A 23124-nucleotide genomic window follows, 5' to 3' on the forward strand; every position below is an offset into this window, starting at 1 on the left:
CTCTTTTTTCAGTGTCCTATAGTTTTCCAAGTACAGGTCTTTTATGTTCTAGTTAAGTTTATTCCTAGGTATCTTAATTTTTTTGGTGTAATGGTAAATGGGGTTGTTTTTTTTTTCTTTTTTCTTTTTTCCATTTCTCTTTTTATGTGTTCATTATTGTTATATAAAAAGGACATAGATTTCTGGGTGTTAATTTTGTATTTTGCTACATTGCCAAATTCATTTATTAGGTCTAGTAGTTTTTTGATAGAGCTTTGAGGTTTTCTGTGTATAATATAGGACAGCTTTATTTCTTCTTTTCCAATTTGGATGCCTTTTATTTCTTCTTCTTGTCTGATCGCTATGGCTTCTAGTACTATGTCAGACAGGAGTGGTGAAAGTGGGCATCCTTGTCTTGTTCGTGTGCTTAGGGGAAATGGGTTTAGTTTTTGCCCATTGAGTATGTTGGCTGTGGGTTTATCATACAGGGTTTTTTATTATATTGATGTATGATCCCTTTATTCCAACTTTGCTGAAAGTTTTATCAAGAAAGGGTGTTGGATTTTATCAAATGCTTTTTCTGCATCAATTTATATGATTATATAATTTTTGTCTCTTAGTTTATTTACATTATGTTGATGCTTTCTATTGAGTTCTTTATTGCAGTGATATTATTTTTTATTTCTTCTTGATTCTTCTTTATTTCCTCTTTGTTCTTACACATATTGTTGAATTTGTCTTCCAACCTTTTCAGCAACCTTATTACAATTTCTCTGAATTCTTTCTCTGACATGTTGCTTGCCTCCATTTCATTTACTTCCTTTTCTGGTGATGCCTCCTTTTCTTTCAACTGCAGGCTGTTTCTTTGTCTCCCCATAATCTCTCCTCTCTGGGTGTCTGCTTATGTTGCTCTCTCTCTCCTGCATTGACTTAAAGGCACAAAATACAACACAACAAGGCACAAGGCACTGAACACAAATGTATTCATAACACTAATAACCCCCAATAAAGGTGGCCATCAGAGAAAAGAGAATTAGGGGATTTAAAAAAAAGAGTGAAAAAATGAGTTTGAGAAGGGAAAAAGAGTAAGAGAGAAAAGAAAGAGAATAAAAACAAAGAGGGAAAAACTATTTATGTGGGGAGAAAACTCCAATAGAACAAAAACTAATCCAAAAAAATGCAAACAACTAACACCCAGCTATGAATGAAAACTACAAACAACAACTAATAACAAGTGAGGAGTGGAAAAAGAAAAGAAAAACAAACAAAAAAAGAGAAACAATCACACACATACACACACACACAAACAATCTAATCAACAATCAAACTAACATTAAGACAGAGAAGAAAAAAGGGCAAAAGAAATAAAAATAAAACAAAAAGTAAATAAAAATAACCAACAACAACACCAACAAAAAAAGAGAAGAGAGAAAAACAATTTGGATAGTGAAGAGAAGAGAGAAGTGTGTCTGGACATGGAACAGGGGATTGGAAATTAGGTATATAAGTAGGATGAATTTTTAATGGGGTTAAAAGAAGAAATAGGGAAAATCTAAAGCAGGAATATGATAAGAGAAATAGGTCAACAAAAAGGAAAAGTGAGGAAGAGAGTATTGTCATAAAGGTAAAGTTGAGATAGAGTAAAATGATGCTATAGGAAAAATGAAAATAGAATGTAGAATACTAATACCAAAATAATAATATAAAATAAAATAAGAGAAAATAAAATGAAACTTTAAAAAAGTAAATAATAGTAATTATAATACTGATTAAAAATAATATAATTAAAAAGGTAAAATCAAGTGAGAAAAAAATAGTTTCTTAAGTAAATGATAAAAAATAAAGGTGTGCAGTAGTGAAGGTTATTCATTTCCTCTATTATTCTATTTGGCATGCCTGTTTCTCATCAGGTAGAAAGGACAGTATTGAAGTTCCCAGCGTTCCACAGCTCCTCTGTGTCATAAGCCACAATCTTGTTTTCAAGCAGGCAGTATTTCTTTGTATCTCAGCCTGCCTGTGGTTGTATTTACACAAGAGTCAATTTGTGATTCAACCACTGGGTGGCAGTATTTCTGTATTACATCCAGGGCTATAAGTCCACTTAACCAGTATTTAGATTTTGTTTTCCCTGCTACACTCAATACTGGTTGGGGGATATGGACTGTCCCAGAACTGGTTTTCTGATAATTTCTTCCCACTCTGATTCCCAGGTTCCACAAAAACTATTTTTCCCTGCAGTCGCTGAGAATATTTTTAATTGGATGATCCTATGTACTAGAACTAGCAATCAAAAATAAGGATCTAAAGAGAAAAAAGAGCCAGAGTAAGTGCGTGAACTCACAACTTTTTCGCCCTTGCACTGAGCGTAACTCTGCTCAAATTCCAGCTATAGGTTGATTTCTAGAGCAGCCTTGTGGACCACCTTCCACATTCGTGGACTATGCTGGCTCCAGCGGTCATGGATTTTTTTTGGCTAAGACTTCCTCTGAACCTCTAGATCTTGCTGCACATGTTCCTCCCTCCAGCCTGGATTGCAGACCTCACCTTTCTCTGGGCGAAATCTGACTTTTCTGTGAGAAGGTGCAGAGCTCGCCTGTCTGCACTGCTTGAAATCGGTGATCATGGATTTGCAGCTGGTCCCTGGGTGTTGTGGTTGTAGGGTCCCAGGAGCTATCCAATTCTTTCAGATTGAACGTAAGGCTAGGCTTCTGATCACAACCACTCACCCCTTCAAGATGGTGTGATCTCTGTGGCAGAGCCAATTGCTCTGGGAGATATTTCAGCAGCAGTGGAGGTTGCCTGGTCATAGGAGCCTGGTCCGGCAGTCCCCAATAGTCCCTTAGAACATAGCTGTCCCTCACTCACAAATAGACACTTCCTGTTCTTCCACACATTCCTTTCATTCTTTCGCTCACTATCTTACAGCCTGCCCCGTCAGCAGCCATCTTTGATCTCTCTCTTAGCATCTTTGAATGCTATCAGGAATAATCCAGTTTTGAGGGAGGAACTGACAATGTAGGGGAGAAGCAAGATAAAAACCTTTGAGAAGGAGTGGAAAGAATCCAGTGTACCAAGAAGTCATTGGCCCTAGAATGCAACGGAAACAATTCTCCTTTTTAACAGGGAGAGCTGGAAGGAATGGCATCAGGATCCAAATCAATGCTGTCCCATTCTATAAGTTTGTCCATAGCCAAACTTGTGTTGGAGAGTGTGGGGGAGATTTCATTGTTTTTCTTCTATTTTTCTTCCTCCTCCTCCTCTTCCTCTTCCTCCTCCTCTTCTTTTTCTTCTCTCCCTCCTTATTCTCCTCTGGTGTGCCATATGGTCATTTGCTCCAAATCCCATAGCTCCAACTATCAATATAACATTTATTCTTGCAATAAAGCTTTTTGTGCACCACCCTACAACATGTAGTGCCCCTGAGTGCATGCTGGGATACTTACCATCGGTGAGAAGCCAATCTCTTTTTCACCCCTTGGTAGAGTAGCTGTCATCTTTCAGGAGAACTGATGGCTTTGACTATCTGGCCACATTTCTGAGTCTGCACCTGGGAAGGTACCTTCTCAGTGAATGGGTGGTCTTAGGGGATAATGTCAAAAGGGAATTTCAGTCTTCTCAGCTAGATCAGCCAAAATACCCTAAGGATGGATGGGTGATAAATGTCACAGTCAGACCTCTCAATATCTGAGCCATCTTTAGGTTAATACCTTCATGCCATTTAACTAGACTGTGCTGTAAGCATAAGTATCTTATTAGAAATTGACAAGTGATATTATGAATACATGAGGAGCTCTGTTTACTTTAATATATATTTTTAATCTGCACACGTTTTTTTTCTTGAGTCTGCTGCACTTCACATAATTCTTTGATGCATAACTAAGAAGTTGGAAGGTACCCAGAGAGGGATCTTTTAAAAAAATGGAAATTCATAATTAGATATCTAGCTTATTGAAGAGTTTGGCTTACTGATGAATAACTTACTAGGCACCAGGTCAAAACCCGATGATAGGAGACCTCGGTCAGCAAAGAGAATACTTGAGCGTGTTTGCAATATAAATTTAAAAGGCTGTGTAAGAGAGGCTTTAGGGAATTTTTATGGTAAAATATGTTCTGAGTTCCAAACAATGGACTGAAGCCAAAGTTCTGACATACAAATCACTTGCAAGGAGGTATGCTTAATTGCCTAATTGTCCTTATTACTAACATTTAAGGCAATCAGAAGAAATAGATTAGGGATTCTGAACGGGATGAAGATAAGATTTGGACAGATTAACACCAGAGAAATGTATGGTAAGAAGTTCTCTGTATTTGCAAGGGGGCCATGAGCTTTGAGCTTCTTAGTGACCAAAGGAAAGTGAGAAAGATAATTAATTCTAAGATTCACAGTGTCTATAAAATGCAATCTCCTTGTAAATTAGAGGCTTTGAGTCATGTTAAGTCCTGTATGCTCTTGAGATAGGCTGAAGCAGGCTGGGGAGAGGCACAGGCCGATCCACAAAGGCCCCAGGGCCACTCCGGACACTGTCTGTGCCTCCCTGGTTCTTGGCTCACATTTCTCTGCTCTGATTGGCTTCCTGGTGCTCTGCTCTCTTGTCTCTTTTTGGTGGCACAGCAGCTGCCTCTTGGTTTTAATCTGTGTGGTTCTGGGCTTTCTCTTCAACACCTACACACAGCTGCTCTCTGGTTCTGACTCCCCGACGTCACGCAGCCTTTTGACCTGCTCAAAGCCGAGGCTTTTCTCTCCCTTCAAACCCAGCTTCATTCATTAGGCTCAAGCCTCCCATGTGGGCAGGTGCACACAGGAAACTGCAGCCAGCTCTAAAATGGAGGCCCCTAAAATAAACATTACTCAACCTTTTCCTTCTGGATGTATTTGAATAAACTATTCTTAATGAAAAGTGATGCATTTCCTAATGCTTTCTGCATGTTTGTGCATGTTTGTATGTTTATCATTTTTGCCTCCCAACTATAAGTGATTGAATTTATGTCCTGGAGAACAATAGAGTGAAGGCTGGGCAAGGAGATGGCAGACCCTCTCATTTGCATTTATGATTTGCCATATCTAAGTTAAAGTAGTGATATATTCTGCTCCTCCCTTAGATGTCTTAGAAGAGAAAGGAAAGAAGGAAGGAGGTTTTAAAAGTATAGCAATTGTATTGAATGTTCAGGAACATATTCTAATACTAGCAGAAATATGGAAACATATTTATGCCTGAGTAGCATAATCCTCTGTCTTCCAAGGTCACCTAGTGACTTTTGCCCATCTGACCACATTCCTGAGTCTGCTCCTAGGATGGGTGTGTCCTCTCCCATGAATGGGTGGTCTCAGAGGATGATGTAGTAAAGGGAATTCCCACCCACTCAGTGGGTGGATTTATATGTACAGAAAAAAAATATCCATTCATATGTTTTAAAACATCAAAGTATAGTCAGACAGCAAGAAGCTTTTTTACTATAGGTGTGCCCCTCAAGATTAGATATTCTATGAAATTGAAATTTAGGCTGCTAACTTTTAAATCTGTCTGCAAAGATTTATAAAATTTGCCTAATCTAATATATTATAGTAAAAACCTGTTGAATGTCTGTCAAAATCCTTGTTAGTCCAAACTGTGTTGGAGACAGAGAGCTTGTATTTTTCATGCAGTCCCTACAAAGGAAGCTGTACTTTCGGGTCTCAATTGCTCCAGGTACCCATGCCCTGGCCCACTCTGGTGACCTCCCTAGTTTCTTTATTGCTGGTGAGTAGAGTCTTCTTCCTGGGCTGGGATGTCTGCCATCCTCTCCCACCTCCCCAGGACATGAGATCTTACATTCTAGGCATGGCAGATGAGAAGGACCTAGTTCCTCCTGTGGAGGGCATCATTGAGCCATGCAGCCAAGGACACAGCCTTGGGACATTGCCTCAGCATCCTCTATGCAGGAAATGTGTCCATGCATGAAACAACAGACATGTGAATTTATCCTTTGGCAAAATGCTTCATATTATTCATACCAAAACTGACTGAAAGTGGTTTCTTTTCTTTTACCTCTTATCAGTATGTTTCCACCTATTTTCCCACTGACTGGGAAGTAGAGCAGTACTGTGTATGGTTGATAAACCAACACATTGTTTATTCTTTCTTTGTTTCAAATTCTGTCCACATTGATAAAAGAAAGGCATGGCTAATGGATTGTCTTTGACAGCACTCTATTTCAAGCAGCTAATGTGCTTTTGTGGATAGACAGTACTGAATGATATGGAATATATTTTCTCTTTCTTCAAAACCTGGTGTGACTGAGGCTGTCTTCAAAGAAACTGTTCTTCAGAATTGGCACATGGATTAGAAGTGCTTCTTGGTTTACCAGGGCCTGGAAGACACCTAGGGCCCTGGTGATAAGATTGCTGTGGAGGGCTGAGTGCCCAAGATGTATAGTATAACTTAAAACACTCCTCATTCTCACCCTCAAAGTACTCTGGAAAGACTCCTGTTTCAGTGTGGGAGCTTTGATGGGGACTTGTGGTAGGAGAGAATAAACAGTTTTCTACACACATTGTTTTATAAGCTTTTATGTCCTTCCTATTAGGTTATCTGAATAAGAAAACTCACCCATCAGTCACTTCACTCTGAACTCTCTCAAATCCCCCTGTCTCAATTCCTAAGACCCTAAAGTTAATGAAAATCAAAACTGTGCAGGGAGCAGAGCTTATCCTGTGAGGAGTAGCAAAGGCAAGGACAAATGAACAGATTTTTGAATGGCTCATATACTCACAGAGCACTGATGAAGCATATTTGGCCCAGCTCATAGCATAATTATAACTAGAGGCCTGGTGCACAGCATTTGTGCACTGGTTGGGGGGAGGTGTCCCTCAGCCCAGCCTGCCCCCTCCCACAGTCCTGGAGCCCTCAGGGGATGTCCTACTAAGCCGCAGTCTGGCCTCCCTCTGTGGGAGGTGACCAGGCTGATCAGCACCACCCCCATCACCCCACTGCTGCTGTCACTGCCACTGCCGGCTGCCATAGCCGCCAAGCTGTTTTCATCAACACAGATTCCAGTCCCTTCACCAAGAAAAAATGACAACTTTCTTTAGGCAATTTCAAGATGTCTCTTTCATAGGATATGACATTTCTTTCTTTTATTTTATTTTTTATCCTCACCTGAGGATATTTTTCCATTGATTTTTAGAGAGCATGGAAGAGAGAGGGACAGAGAAACATCAATGTGAGAGGCACACTTCGATTGGTTGCCTCCTGCATGAGCCCTGACCTGGGCCCCAGCCAGGGAGGAGCCTGCAACCTTGATACAAACCATTGATCAGAATTGAACCTGGACCCTGTGGTCCACAGGCTGAGGTTCTATCCACTGAGCCAAACTGGCTAGGGCAGGATATGACATTTCTTAGTCCCTCCAGCAGCAGATCTTGTTTTTTTTTTCTTCCTCCAGAGTGTGGTGGAAAAACACTAGATCACCTTCTTGGATTCTTACTACCTAAGTAACCAAGAACTGCCAGGGGTGCACAGGGAGCTTAGTCAATGAGCGGTCAAAAAAGGTGTTTCCTCTGTAGCTCCTGCAGAGATACGAGCGCTGCAGCCATGGGGCTGCTGCGGGCCGGCCCCCCTGCAGATTTGTGTCTGTCTCCACTCTGGCCCCCAGCAACCCAGTGCCATGGCCACCGGGCTACTGGCGGCCGGGCGGCCCCTCTGTGTGTTTTTCTCTTAGGCTGTAGACTGTGCCTGTGTGTTGTGCCTGGCTTCTCCTTCTGAGTTGGTTGTGACTGTTCTGGCCTAATTTGCTATAAATACACACACACACACACACACACACTTGGGTATTGCACACACAGGAGATACATAAAAGGCAAGTTGCTGCACCATACTTGAATTTACAAAGTCTGGATTATTTCATTTTAAAGGGGCAGTTCAAGATCATCAGTTGATTGTTGACTGTTTCATAATTTATCTCAGGAAACAGAGATACTTTCCCCAGGACATTGCACTGAAGTGGGATGCATAGCTGGTGCTTCTTGCTGGAGTGCATTGTCAACTCTTCCTTCACACGGGATCTTCTATGCCTTCCCACCGGGTCTCCTGATGGCCACTGACCACCTCCAACATAAGTTCCATCTCAGAGCTCACGCTGGGCTTGTTGGGAGCTCAGCTTGTTGCTAACCAAGTGAGCAAGAAGCAATTAATACAGACCGCAAAAGATGGCTTCTTTGTGAAGAAGTTCAGGTTTTAGTGGCTTCCAACCCAGAAGACTTTGGTGTTTGCCATTCAAGAGCCACACACCTACCCTTTCTCTCACCAAGAGGTTCTTGATTTGGTCCTTTTCCTCCAAGCAGCCACATGTTTAAGGGACGTTAGCTTCTTCTCTGTGCCTAAGGCTGAACCTTGATTTGTCTAAGCCATGTTCTCAATGTGAGGACCCACAGTATCAACCCAGGAACTTGTTAGAAATGTGAATTCTTAGGCCCCACCCTAGACCTACTGTATTAGAGATTCTGGGAGAGAGAACCTCATTCTGTTTTAATAAGCCTTCTAGATGAGAACCATGGTGTAAGCCAACCTTGGAGGCTCACGCCCCTGGCTTGGTGACAGTTTAGGGATGAGTGTGTGATCCAATCCCAGTGAAAGAAATGTGAGGGGAAATAGGCTCCTTAAGGAGATGGGAAAGGCAGATATATTTCCCTTTTTCTTGGCCTCTAGTTGTTTATAAATAGGTTTGACAAAAAACTGTTATTTCTTTGAAAAACATAAAATGTAAAACATAACAAGCAAGGTGGAGCTAAATGTAATTTATATGAAGCATTTGAAATATTCTGGCCATGAGACCTTATTCTGCTGCCTTGTCAGTAGGATCACACCTCATCCATCCCAGAGCTGGACACAATGATGTCACCTTAAGGTCAGGCTGTCAGGCACTGAAGGGGCAGGGAAAGGAGATGGGGAGCATTTTCCTAGGGTGGCAGAGGATGGCTGTTTGGTCGTCACTGGGCTCACCCACGCTAAGAGAAGCTGAGAGTCTCCAGACGTGTCTTTGCAGCTGCTCGGTGGCCGCTGCTCAGGCCAAGAGCAGTGTTTGCACAGCTCAACCACCTCTCATCAAGGACTGTTTGCAGTTCTTCCCAGGCTTGCGTGAAGTCTCAGTGTGAACTCCGCACAAGGCTGTCCCAATATTTAATTACAAAGGCTCACTGCTGTCAATGTGGCTCACTGGGCTCTGTTTTCCTAACTGAGCCCTAAAGCAGATGAAGTATCAGTTGCTAAGGGCTGGGCTGGGGACTTTCGCTTCCTTTCCGTGTCAGTTAGAGAGTGAACTTCACAGCCATATAGATGTGATTTCCCACAATCTCCTTGCCATCTTCCAGTCTTCTTTAACATCAAAATCTAAACGCATTTGGCCTTTGTTAGATAATAAACACTATAAATAGAGCAGAATTATTTTTTTTCTTTTAATTTTTAACACCAATTGCTCCGATGGAAAGGAAAACTGCAGTGAGTTACAATGGCAGAACTGGAGATTAATTAGCAGGCTTCCTCTTTTCTCCTCCCCCTCCCTACTGGACTATGTGGGAGACACACCAGCCCCTCTCTGTAGTCACACTGATTTATGGAACATTCAGCTGATTAGTGGGAGGGCCTTTTAGCTATGCAGCCTACCTGTCCCAACATGACTATTTATAGGCTACTTTGTTCCAACAAACCACTTTCATTCGAAGCTCCTTCGTCCGGTTGGTATTGAACTATTTCTATCATCCACAAGGGTGCTGTGAGCCAGATCTTTCTTACCGTTTGAAACCATTAATATCATTTAGTTGAAGTGATTTAATGTGGAACATTATTGATGACTGCACTACAGATTTTACTGTCACAAAAACAAATTGGGCACAGACATGAGGCAGTAAGATAGAGCGGCTATAAACCACGTGCTCAAAATTAAACCACAAAGAATATTTGTAACATACATCCCAACAAGACACGCCACTCATCAGTCTCTATTGCCTCCTGAATGAGGTGAAGGAGGCTGATATTTAAATTCTTCAGGATAGGACTCAACACCTTTTTCCTGCTCCATCTTCCTCTAACATCCTCTTTCACACCCTTATCCAACTGTACCACTTGAGTCCTTTGGTCTACATTTGCCCAGCACTTCATGCATCCATGTCTCTGTTCATACTCAACCCTGAATTGAGGTGTCCTTGTCTATCTGTCTAACAATGGGTTCTTATGACCTAAAACAAAAGCCTATTCATTTTTTAAAGCCCAAAGTAAACATTACCTCCTCCATGCAGCCTTCTTTGATTGTCAGAGTCCAAATGAATGTCTGCTTGGCACTCCCCACCACCCCAAAATTACTCCTCCGTCTCTGATTTATTATGTATTTATTTTAATTTTTAAATTACAGTTGACATTCAATATGTACAGCATAGTGATTAGACATTTACAAAACTTACAAAGTGATCCCCCCTTGTTAAGTCTAGTCCCCACCTGGCGCCATTCATAGTTATTACAATATAATTAATTATTCCTTATGCTGTTCTTCACATCTCCATGACAATTTGGTAACTGCCAATCTGTACTCCTTAATCCCTTCACCTTTTTTTCACCCAGACCCCCAACACCCTTCCCATCTGGCAACCATTAGTAGTTTGTTTTCTATATCTATGGGTTTGTTTCTGTTCTACTTGTTTTTCAGATTCCACATCTAAGTGAAATCATATGGCATTTGTCCTTCACTGTATGACTTAGTTCTTTAGCATGTAATTCATTCTGTTCTGTATTGGTCTTAGCCATTTTTATGTCTGTCTCTCTTATTAGACTAAGATGCTTAAGAAAAGATGGGTCTTGTTATTTTGGAATGTTCCTTCCCAGTACCCAGAACACTGCCCACTGTGTGGAAAATATTTATTTAATAAATGGAGGAACAATGATTTCTCTGCAATATTAGCTTCTCCCTAGAAAAAGGCAGGGGGAAAAAAAGCCTTTGATGGACTGCTGAGTTTAAATAATTTGAATAATTTTTTTTTGTCTTAGGCTTTATTGGATTAATTTTAAACTAAACAATTAAAAACATTATGTTTCCAGTACCAAATTATCTTCCTCTTTTAATTTTAAATGCAAAGCAGTGCTCCCCAAATATTTTTCACTTCCTGAATTTCAAACATAATATTTCTTCACAGTTTGATTAAAATTAGGCATTTAACTAAAAGACTGAAAGTATTTGATTCAATTATCTCTTTGGAAATGCCTGAAGGATGTGGCCCAGCATTTACAGCTAGTGCTGCTTTAAACGGATCACTTCAGATCATCTCTAAAGGTCACTGTGCATTTCATAAAGGCAGCAGCTTCTCATTTTATGATATCCTCAGGCAGGGCAAACTAGCTCCACCAATATGAGTGGATGCTTACTGTCTGTCTGGGTGTCATCTTCTGTTTTCAATGTCTCAAAAGCATCACTGGATCAGCCTGTTACAGCAAATGTTTATCAATCGGCCGTGTTGTACTGAGCTATTCTTGCCTATTTGAAGGAAAATGTAGCTTAAGTACTCCCCTCCCAATGTATATTGAATAATTTTCATTTATCTGTCCAGACCCATGCCCTACCCTTTTCTACTCTGCTTTGTACCCCATGTGGCTGCTGTATGCTCCTGAGACTTTTGGCTTCTAGTTGGGTTAAGGATAGAAGAGTAATTGGGATATTTATTTCTTGAACTCTTTCCCTGTGGGCTGGCCCTATCCCTCCATTCAGGGTCACAGTTTCTTTCAGGTGGTCCTCACCACTCAGCCCCCATCTACCTTCAAATTGTCCTTCAGGCTTAGGGCTGGTAATATATCCAGCTATTACTAGGCCTGAGGCTCTGTGGCCTCAGGGACAGTCCCTTGTCAGTGGTCTCATATCACTCTCCTCACATGGCTCATGAGTATACCATCCTTTTCCTGCATGGCCTTACTAAACTACCGTATCATATCAGACAAGTCTCAGGTATCCCAGATTTGGTTTTTTTTTTTTTTTTTAAATCTCCTTCCCCTTGTGAAAAACTGGTGACCAAGTCCTTAGTGGGACAGGTGTTGAGTAATGGGTGAGAGGAGAAAAATGAACGAAATTGTCTCCTTGGCAACTTCCTTTATTAATATTTGTGGGAAACATCGCAATACTAATAAAAATCTAAACAAAAAACGAAAAGATAATTAAAAAGGAAAAAGGGATTTGTAGAAACTTAAACTTGGAAATGACCTTGGGAATTGTTTGGGAAGAGATCTGGTCCATGCCCAGGGCCACATTCTGAGGACAGCTTCTATGTCTACGGCATCCTTAACTAAAAAGAAAAATTTGAGAGTCTAGTCTCTTTCTCTTCTTGTAAGGACACTAATACCATCATGGGGGCCCCACTCTCAGGACCTCATCTAAACCTAATTCCCTCCCAAAGGCCCTGCCTCCAAATACCACCACATTGGCAGTTAATGCTTCAACATATGAATTTGGGGGAGACAAAAATATTCAGTCCATAATAGTGCCTGACATAAAGATAGCCTCCTAGGGTGGCCAGCATGAGATCCAGAGTTCACTTGTGTGTATCACATGAATGGTGACTGAATGGTGTGGTCAGGTTCTTTCTCTTGGGGATTTAAATAGGAAGTTTACAATTAGGCAATCTATAGTCCAAGAAGCCATGGAAGCAGAGACCAAATAGCTAAGTCACAGTGACACAGAGAATAAAACACCAGAGTAGGAAAGAGCAGACACCACCTGCTGAGGGAGGCCAGGAGAAGAAGAGAACACTAGAGAATATGGTCTCCTAATGACCTTCCAGTTCACTCTCAAGCAGGCCCTTTCCTATGCTTACCTAGCTCATAATTTAAAAAAACAACAACAAAAAACAAAAAAACCTTTCTCTTTTCTAATGAAAGTCCCAGGATTTAGTGTTATTGAATTGAATTGAATCATATGACCATTATGGGTCAATCACTGTGACCCACACCATGAGCTTGAGAGGAGGGGTCTGCCCCACTTGAAACATAGGATGCTCTTATTAGAAGGGAGAAGAGATGTTGAAGATGCAAAAGAAAAAATCCACTTAGTTTCTTAACACCTGAAAGAGTCCATCAAACACAACTACCATCCAGACAAGTAAGTCCTCTCTTTCTCTATCATGTACTGCATCTGGTCCTGGGGCCACAATTTGAGGATTCCAGCAGCAACAAGCTTACCAGCTCTCCAGCAGTGTGCAGAATGGCCCCCATTACCAGCAGGTCCTGCTGCCAGCTCCCCTTGGTCCTGTTCCTGTCCTCTGCAGCAACACTCCCAAATGTCCTCCACATGACTGCCTTTTGGATTTCAGAAGACAGTTAACAATTAAGAATGATTATGGGGAAATTAAAAGCAAGCAATCATTTATTGGAAAGAACATATTTTCTCATCTACCTACATGTAATATTAAATAACTCATTTCTAATCAATTAAAAGGTAAAGCCCCAAGCCAAAAATGTTAGGTGTCCAAAAATTCTCTCTCCTCTTCCTCCATATGAAAGTTTTTATAATCAACAGCCATATTCCTACAAATACTGTGCACTGCTGTTGAGTAAGTGAGCACTGAGCCTAAATAATGATGTTAGCTACACGTTCTGCCCCCCATGTGGAACATAACAGCGGTTTGTACAGAAAATGCATTATGACTAGCAGGGAAATGGGATGACTGTGCTTCCAACTGGCTTTTGTTTAATGAAACCTCCATTTAAAATGTCACTTAATGAGTTATAAATGGGCGAATTGATCTGTAAATGAACCTAGAAACAGCCAGGGTATAAGCCAAAGTAAGCTCTTGGGACCTAGAGACTCAGTGAGCTCACTGCAGCAGCAAATCCTGGGAGGGCCTCTTGCATCTAGGGGTATTGTTGAAAATGTCTACAACATCCTTACCTAAAAAGAAAAATTTGAAAGTCTAGTCTCTTTCAAATCCCCAAGAGAAAGAACTTGACCACCATGTAGTCATCATTCATGTGATACACATAAGTGAACTCCAAGGGAGATCAGTGACAAGAAGAACGCTCCCTAGTCATAATCTTTGTGCACCTTGCCTGTCTGCTCAAACCCCCTTAAGAAGACCTGAGTCATCCTCTGATAGAGGCAAGCAGACATTATAATCTGATAAAGTGAGGCCCTTTAAACCCAGAATTGGCTATTGGGGGACATAGAAGGTTCTTCCTGGAAAATAAACCTGGTAGGTCTGAGGTCAAAAGTGACAGCATTAGACCCTCAGATCACGGGGAGCCTTCCACATCAACAGGTTTTACCTAATGGCCAGCTGATTCTAGCAGTCTCTAACTGTTCTTCCTGCATTGAATCTCTTTCACCTCCAGGCCATCCTATTGGCTTCCAAATGGATCTTCCAAAAATATTGCTTGCATTCCTCACTCCAGACCAGAATCCTTGGTGAACTTTCTTACTTCAACCCCCTTCCCCAACTGTCCAGGAGGGGAGTCTTTACCTAGACTTTTATTCCAGGCTGCACACAATAAATTCCAGTTGATTTATGAACATTTGTTTTGCATCATTTGTTAGCTACACTCTTCTTCAAATAAGTTCCATCTAAAGTGTTTTGCTCATTATTTCCCAATAGGCCTCTCAACCTCCCTGCCTGTGCTAAAGTTACTTCCTTTGCTGGTGTCTCTTCCTTCCTCTGTTCTCTTTCCTTGCTTGGGCTCTTCTCTGTCCCTAATGCTTAGATCTTTTCTGATGCCACCATAATTTCTCCACCTGCCCCATCCCCCAGTGAGCTCTCCCTCTTTCTCCATAATGTTAATCAGCTATATCACTCATCCTGACATTTAGAGTAGGCAACTAGTTATCAGGGAAGATCTGCACTGTTCCCAACCAGTAAGAAAAAGCCTTGAGAAGGGGCTGAGTTTCCTATCTCTTTGCCTCATTAGGGTATAGAACTTGTCAACTCAACAATGAAAAATGCAGATTGGTGTGGTGATCAATGAGTGGTGAAAACAAATAACTGAGTTAAGGATATATAATATACAAAAATAAAAAGACAAATGAGCAAATGCAAAATGATAGTATGTGGCAACTGATTCATGCCTTGAAAAGTATTCAATTGCATAAGACAATAGCAGCAATATCAACAACAACCACTAAATTATGCACAGAAAATGAAAAAATACAAAAACCAAGAAGATATTGACAACAATGTTAAACATTGAAAGTCTGGATCAGTGAGTACTTGACATTTTTTATTTTTTGGTCTTGCTTTTATGTATTGTTTCTTCTTAGATAAATCTGTGTTAAATTTATAATAGAAAAAATAACTTTAAAAGTATTTTATTTTATTTCTGAGAGTAATACATGTGCATTATAAAACAAACTTTAGACAATACAGTTCTTAACAGGGCAGAGGTGGGAGCTTGATCCTTCTATCTCCCAAATGAGTTTTGCTTTAAAGGAGATGAAAGCCTAGGGGTCTCCTACATTAACATCCTGTGATGTGCCAAAGGAAAGGAATTGAGTAGAAGAAATCTCATAGGATCTTAGATATGTTCTTTTTATAACACCTTTCCTTTGAAAATGGATGCAATAAAGAGAGAATACATCTTTTAGAAAAATGTATTAGATAGTATTTAGAAAAATTAGTTAGAGGTAAAGTGACATGTGTAATACAGCTTCTCTCATCCTAAGATGACCAATAAATTTGAACTCAAATAAGTAAATATTAATCCATTAATGTAGTTTTGGAAAGATCTTTAGTTGCTTTATTTTTCTCAACCTGATCAGGCAAGGGTGACTTTGTGTGGAAAGCAATTCTAGAGTCTGATTAATTTCTCAGTTTTTCAAGGGTGAAGATGAAAGCTTATGAAGCTCCACCTATAGATTACTTAATTGAGATCCCAATTAATTTAGATGTTTAACAAAGATATTTTTCTGCCTCTTTTTCCTCAGTAATGATAGAATGTTGTAGAAGACTTTGACACAATGCCCAGTACACAGTGGGTGCTCAAAAATATTTCTTTCCTTCTTTTCTTCCCTCCCTTTTTTCCTTCCCTCCTTCCACAATATTTTAGTTGGCATGAAATAAGAGCTTATAATATACTATCTTAAAAATCATCATAGTTCATCAATTCCTTGAAGCAAATATTTTTCCTTTCCTGAAATTGGGACATAATTCCTCGTTGCTGCTGGCTCATGCACCACAACTTTGAGAAGGGGTGTCAGCAGCTTGGAAAACATCCCAGAGACATCAGTAGAGGTTTTTCTTTTTTCAAAGCTGCATTATCAACACAAAGAATGATGGTGTGGACATTGATGACTCTTAGTAAAACATCCAGAAACTTCAACTTCTAAATGAGAACACATTTGGGGAATACTTTAACCAATTTATTCCCCTTATATTTTCCTCTTTAAATGTGTACAAGAGTGAAAATTTGGACTGAAAAGTCTACCTAAGTCTACCAATAATTTTTAAATAAAAAGTTTAAGGTAGAAAACTGTGTCATAATTACTTGGCCACAATTTTTTATTTTGGTGGTATATAAAATATTGATATATCTTATGGCTTATGGAATATTAAATTGGATGAAATATATTTCTAATAATCTTGGAAGACAAATTCTCTGTGATATTAGCTATTTAGAAAAATCTTTTGTCCGAAGACATGGCAAATGTTTCTGACCAGCTTTTTCCATTAGAAGCAACAGCAGAAATTACTATATTAATTGCTAGTAATTTAGGAAGAACTAATAACATTTATAAAAAATACACAGCTCACATGTCCCTGTTTTCTCCCAGTTTTATAACCAGATTCTTGACAAGTTTATGGGAAATTACCAACCATGAAGAGGCCTGAACAAAATAATGAATTGTGAATTTCCTACTTTCCACACTATAGCACTATGAAACTTTTCCTTGAGTCTATAAAATGATGCACAAATATTGGAGATCTGGCTGATACATCTGATTTGTCAGAAATTTGAATTAAGGACGTGTTTATCAGTGGCTGTGGATATATTTCCAATGTTAGTTGAAAAGTTTAACTATCTTTTAATTATGTTTTGGTTTTTGAACATGTGGCTGATACTGTGAAAATCCTTGTATTGGCTTGATCTCAGAGTATCCAGGTAATGATTCTCTGGTGACACTTTTCTTCCAGGGAGGCAGAAGAGTAGACATCTGTAAGTCTCTTACATTCAGTGGAGCCTTGGGTATTTCCAATTTGGCCTCTCAATTTTACTTTCTCTGTTATCCCAAACCTATATTCATGCAAATCTAAGCCCATGCTAATTTCCATGACTGATTCAATTTGTCAGAGTATAATCAATTGTTCTCCAAACCCACATGTTAAGAATTTCTGATAAATAGCAAGCTCCCACCCTCATAATTCCTCTTCTAATAGCAAATAATAGGCACATAAACTGGCTTGCCATCTGTACACTTGCATGTTTAAAATTCTTTGGATATTAGCAGATCTTTTCTGTGTTGAATGAATCCAATTTTTCCTGGCTGCATAATTGAATGTTTCCTGGCCCTGGCTGGCTGTGGCTTCCAATAGAAATAAACCATAAATTCTAAGTAGACTCACCAAAGCATTTGACCTTACTTATAAGAAACTGAATCAATCAAAAATTTTCCAGGTAATAGGGAAACATTTTTTTCTTGAGTAATGGGAATAAAGTACAATATTATGAAGTATTTAAAAGGTTGATAAAAGGCATATAATCTACCAAAGCTACAAAAAATGAATGATTTAATTGTTCTGAAAATTTTAGACGTTTAATATTGAATTTTTCCCCCTCATTCATAATAAGAATATGATTTTTCTTAAATGATATTAATGAAATGACACTATTTAAAGGCCTTCTCACAAGGAAATTCTTGCAGTGAGAAGCAACATGTGCAGTGTTAAGAAGGCAGGCTACCCCCAGGGAAATCCCAGATTTGCAGCTTCCTGGCTGTGCCACCTTGGGCAACTTATTTACTTCTCTGTGTTCCATGTTTTATAAACTATAGAATGGTGTTGATAACATAGCACCTCCTCATGGGGTTTTATAAAGAGTAAATGAGCTAATCCATTTGAAGTGTTCTAAAGCGTTCCTAGGCTGTAGGCAGTGCTGTGTAAGGGTTACTGTTATTAGTAATTGCTGAAGTCTCCTGGTGTGTTTGTTTGAGAGATTAAAGAGTTCTCATTAGCCCCACATTTAATAAATTGAGTTGGATACTTAACAATTATTAAGTGCCTTCTATGAGCCAAGCACTATTTTCATGCAATTCCCACTATTATCCAGAGAGGTATGTTCTTTTTAAAAAATTTTAAATTATCTTTATTAAGGTATTACATATGTGTCTTTATCCCCCTTATTGTGTCCTCCCTTGTTCATGCCCTCAACCCCCTAGTGTTTGTGTTCATTGGTTATGCTTATATGCATGCATACAAGTCATTTGGTTGATCTCTCCCTCATATTCCCATACCTCCACCCTCCCCTACCTTTCCTCTGAGGTTTGAAGGTCTAATGGATGCTTCCCAGTCTTTGGATCTATTTTTGTTCATCAGTTTATGTTGTTCATTATATTCCACAAATAAGTGAGATCATGTGATATTTATCTTTCTCTGGCTGGCTTATTTTGCTTAGCATAATGCTCTCCAGGACCATCCATACTGATGCAAATGGTAGGAGTTTCTTCCTTTTTATAGCAGTGTAGTGTTCCATTGTGTAGATGTACCACAGTTTTTTAATCCACTCATCTGCTGATGGGCACTTAGGCTGTTTCCAAATCTAAGCTATTGTAAAATGTGCTGCTCTGAACATAGGGGTGCATATATCGTTTCTGACTGGTGTTTCTAGTTTCTTGGGATATATTTCTAGAAGTGGGATCACTGGGTCAAATGGGAGTCCCATTTTTAGTTTTTTGAGGAAACTCCATACCATTATCTACAATGGCTTCACTAGACTGCATTCCCACCAGCAGTGCACTAGGGTTTACTTTTCTCCACATCGTTGCCAGCACTTGTTGTTCATTGATTTGTTAATGATAGCCATTCTGAAAGGTGTGAGATTGTACCTCACTGTCATTTTGATTTGCATCTCTCCGATGATTAGTGACTTTGACCATGTTTTTATATGTCTCTTGGCCTTCCTTATTTCCTCTTTAAAAAAGTATCTATTTAGGTCCATTGTTCATTTTTTAATTGGATTGCTTATCTTCCTTTTGTTAAATTGTGTGAGTTCCCTGTAAATGTTGGAGATTAAACCCTTATCTGAGATAACATTGGCAAATATGTTCTCCCATTCAATGGTCTTTCTTGTTGTTTTGTTGATGGTTTCTTTTGTGCAGAAGCTTTTAATTTTGATGTAGTCCCATTTATTTATTTTCTTAGTTTTCATAAGAAATTGAAGGAGCTGTATTGGTGAAGATATTGCTTTGGCATATGAGTGAGTGTTTTTTTTTGTTTTTGTTTTTTTTTTTGCCTGTGGATTCCTCTAGTGAACTTGCAGAAAGACAGATTAAAGAAACAATTCCATTTACCATTGAGTACACACAAAATTAAGATACCTAGGAATAAACTTAACTAAGGAGGTAAAAGACCTGTACTCAGAAAACTACAGGACCCTGAGAAAAGAGATAGAGGAAGACATAAACAGATGGAAGAACATACAATGTTCATGGATTGGTAGAATCAACATCATTAAATGTGTCCATACTACCTAAAGAAATCTATAGATTCAATGCATTCCCCATTAAACAGCATATTTCACAGACCTAGAACAAACTCTCCAAAAATTCATCTGGAATGAAAAAAGACCCTGAATAGCTGCAGCAATCCTGAGAAAGAAGAACAAAGTAGGAGGGATTTCAATACCAGATATCAAGCTGTATTATAAAGTCACTGTTCTCAAAACAGACTGGTACTGGCACAAGAACAGACATATAGACCAATGGAATAGAATAGAGAACCCAGAAATCAACCCAAACCACTATGCTCAGTTAGTATTTGACAAAGGAGGCAAGAACATTCAATGGAGTCAGACAGTCTCTTCAACAAATGGTGTTGGGAAAATTGGACACATACATGCAAAAATATGAAACTAGACCACCGACTTGCACCATACACAAAAATAAACTCAAAATGGCTACAGGACTTAAACGTAAGATGAGAAACCATAAAACTCTTAGAGGAATCCACAGGCAGCAGCCAGGTATGTTCTTGCACCATTTTTCCTCAGAGGATGCTGAGGTGCAGGGAGGTTGAGAATAAATACTGGTCAGTGGCTCATGGGAAGGAAGGGGAGAGCAGAGCTGGGATTCACATCAGCACCAACTGAACCCACACCCCAGCGCCCTTCCAGGTTACCATGAAGACTCCATGATGAGAAGGAGAAGACTGGTACACATTAAGTAGGCTGTGGTCTGTTCCTTACCAGCTCTGTCACCATGACTCGATGAGGACCCTTTGACATTATTTCCAAAGAATTTCAAATATCAGGTATAAATAGAGACCAGCTCAGACCATGATGAAATTGCAGAGTTAGTGGTAATAAGGCTTTACTAGTATGTAATCCTGTACTCCACATCTCTCTGAAAAAGCACTTCATGGGATCTGTAGAACAATAGAGGGTCTTGGAAATAAAAATGTATCGCCCTCATATTTCAAGTGAGAGAGAAGGGGTAGAGAGAACTATGACACCCGAGGTCACAGAGAAAGTGACATCGCTGGGTTGGGAACCCAGGCCTTTGGCTGCTGTTGCAGGCCTCTCTCCACAGCGTTTTTCTCCCTCTGTACATGTCTTTGTTCTAATCCACTCTTCTTATATAGATGCCAGTGATGTAGAATTAGGGCTCACCCTGATGACCTCATTTTACCCAAAATTGCCTTTTTAAAGATCTAATCTCCAATACAGTCACATTCTGAGATCCTTATTATTGGGAGTGAGGACTTCAACATAGGAATTGGGGAAGACCCATAGCTATATGTCTGTTTCTGTCTATGTATCTATGTCTGTGTCTATGTTCATGTCTATACCTATGTATATATACATATATATATATATATATATATATATATATATATACACAAATCATCATTTGTGGGGCTTATTTGAACCTGAAATAATAATAGTGAGAACTCCTCCAAATCCTATTGTGTGACTGTGAAAGCATACATATTCCAAATCCAATTTCCCTAGCTTAATTAGCATGTGGCCTGCTAGCACAAACCCATTAGGGATGAGCATTCTCACAGTCAACTAATATCTAATTTCTGGGCTCCTGAGACCTACTGCTCCATTAATGTTGGAAGGGTGAGCAGAGCTGGGGTAAGTCACCGCGCCGCTGGCTGGCTGTCAGGAAGCCCATGTGGAGTCAGATCTGAAAAGGTGCACTGTGGGCAGAAAGAAAGGGGCTTGTGCTGCGAGCATTCCTTGGGCCTCCATTACTGGACTCTCTTTGAGACACATACTAGAGGCTGGGACACTTGTCTGTACACAAGAGACAAAAACATGAATGTGGGACAGTTACTCCTTTTAAGTGTTCAGGTTGTGTGAAACTAGAAAGGGTGGGTTTTTCTTTTCTTTTAAGGAATCACATTTATCCCAGAATTTGGCATATTCCTACACTCTTCCCTCCTTCCTTTTCCCCCCTTATCTTCAATTATTTATTGAGTGAGGGCCTGCTGTGCACGAGGCACTCTGCTAAGTCCTGTGGGAGATAGAGAGATGACTCGGTGGGGCTCTGCCATGCATGTTTTTATTCTGATAACCTGCTCCCTGTTCTGCTTTTGGTTATGTGTCCAGCCCTTGCTCTGCTAATTCCTGGCAAGTCTGAAAGGCAGTTGGGTGAACAGTGTCAGATCTTCTGAACCCTCGACATTCCCCTCCTCCCTGTAGAACTGATAGCACCTCCTGTCCCCCAGCCACTGGCTCCTGACCCCTCTGGTCCTGTGATGATCATTTGCCCAACTTGCCTCCCAGGCTGCTTTATTTTTTCCTTTTTTATGAGCAGCTCCTTCTGATTCCTCCTACTTCTTCCTCTTCTCACTGTGACTCTTTTCCTGATTCACACTGATCATTTCCGATGAGCCAGCTCAGTGTGGAAAAAGAAAGGATCTAGTGACCTGCTTCCTCTTTGCCCACGGTTACTTATTCTAGGGAACAATCATACTGCTTGAAGAAGTCCTTCCTTAGAGTTGAGGGTAAAAACCAGGCCTCCTGGGTTCATTTGTCCCTTGCTACAGCCCTCACCCCATCCTAAAGTTACTTCCCAGCCACTGGACATGGGGCAGTTGTTTAAATTTTTTTCAAAGTAAGATTGAAAAGGGCTTGGAGTGTAAAAAATGAGATTTCACAATGAGATTTAAACCTTATCTGCAGGTTATAAAATGTTAAAATTCATACCTGGAATAGAATTCAAAGCAGGCACAGGTTCCACTTGAAAATTCAATTCTTACAATTTCATTTGGCTGGGAAGACCTGGTCAGGCTTGCTGTTTTTTATCATACAGACACTGCCAGAGTTGTGTTCTCCCTACAGCTGCCACCCCTGGGAGACAGCCTTCCTTCTCCCCTGCTAATCAAATTCATGCCCCAGGCAAAGTCCTGCCCCTCTCTCAGGACTGCCTGACATCCATGAACTCCCTGAGGTCCAGCCTCTGTAAGCCATCTTTGCACCTCAGTAGCAAAGTCAGATCCTTAATAGGTTCTCAATAGACCTGTGGGAAATCTAGAAATGAGACTTTCTCCAGTTCCCTATAATCATTTCCCTGCTAAACCCCAGGGTGTTTTAGTGTCTGCACAACTCATTCAAAAACCGACTTCATTAATGAGCCCCTCTGAGAGGTCAAGGGGGAAAAGGGAGACATATATAATACTTCAAACAATAAAGAATTTAATTTTTTTTAAAAAAGATGGGATGCTTTGTCCTCTCCACTCAGATTGCCAGTACCTTGGGGAGAAGAACAGTGTTTCAATTTTGTCTCCATATTTCTCTTTGCTGCCTAGTGCAGAGATGGGGCTCACAAATATTGTTGATTTGAACCCTGTTCCTTTTTGCTTGACAGCGGTGTCTGTTGGGAGCCATACTTAGAAAACCGATTTTGCAGAAGCCACAATTTTGTTGTAAATACAGTTACACAAGGAGCCCGGCTTCCATGCTCTTCGAACGGAGAGATAAACGGTTATGG

At 40.1% G+C, this 23124-nt stretch overlaps 1 protein-coding gene across 1 annotated transcript in view; it reads left to right on the forward strand.

Moving 5' to 3' along the window:
* Positions 1 to 23124, forward strand: part of KCNAB1 (potassium voltage-gated channel subfamily A regulatory beta subunit 1) — a 292960-nt gene that overhangs the window by 69856 nt on the left and 199980 nt on the right. The gene's annotated exons all lie outside the window — the stretch shown is intronic.

Source organism: Pipistrellus kuhlii, unplaced genomic scaffold (genome assembly GCF_014108245.1).
Source record: "Pipistrellus kuhlii isolate mPipKuh1 unplaced genomic scaffold, mPipKuh1.p scaffold_m20_p_2, whole genome shotgun sequence".
Classification (NCBI taxonomy): Eukaryota; Metazoa; Chordata; class Mammalia; order Chiroptera; family Vespertilionidae; genus Pipistrellus; species Pipistrellus kuhlii.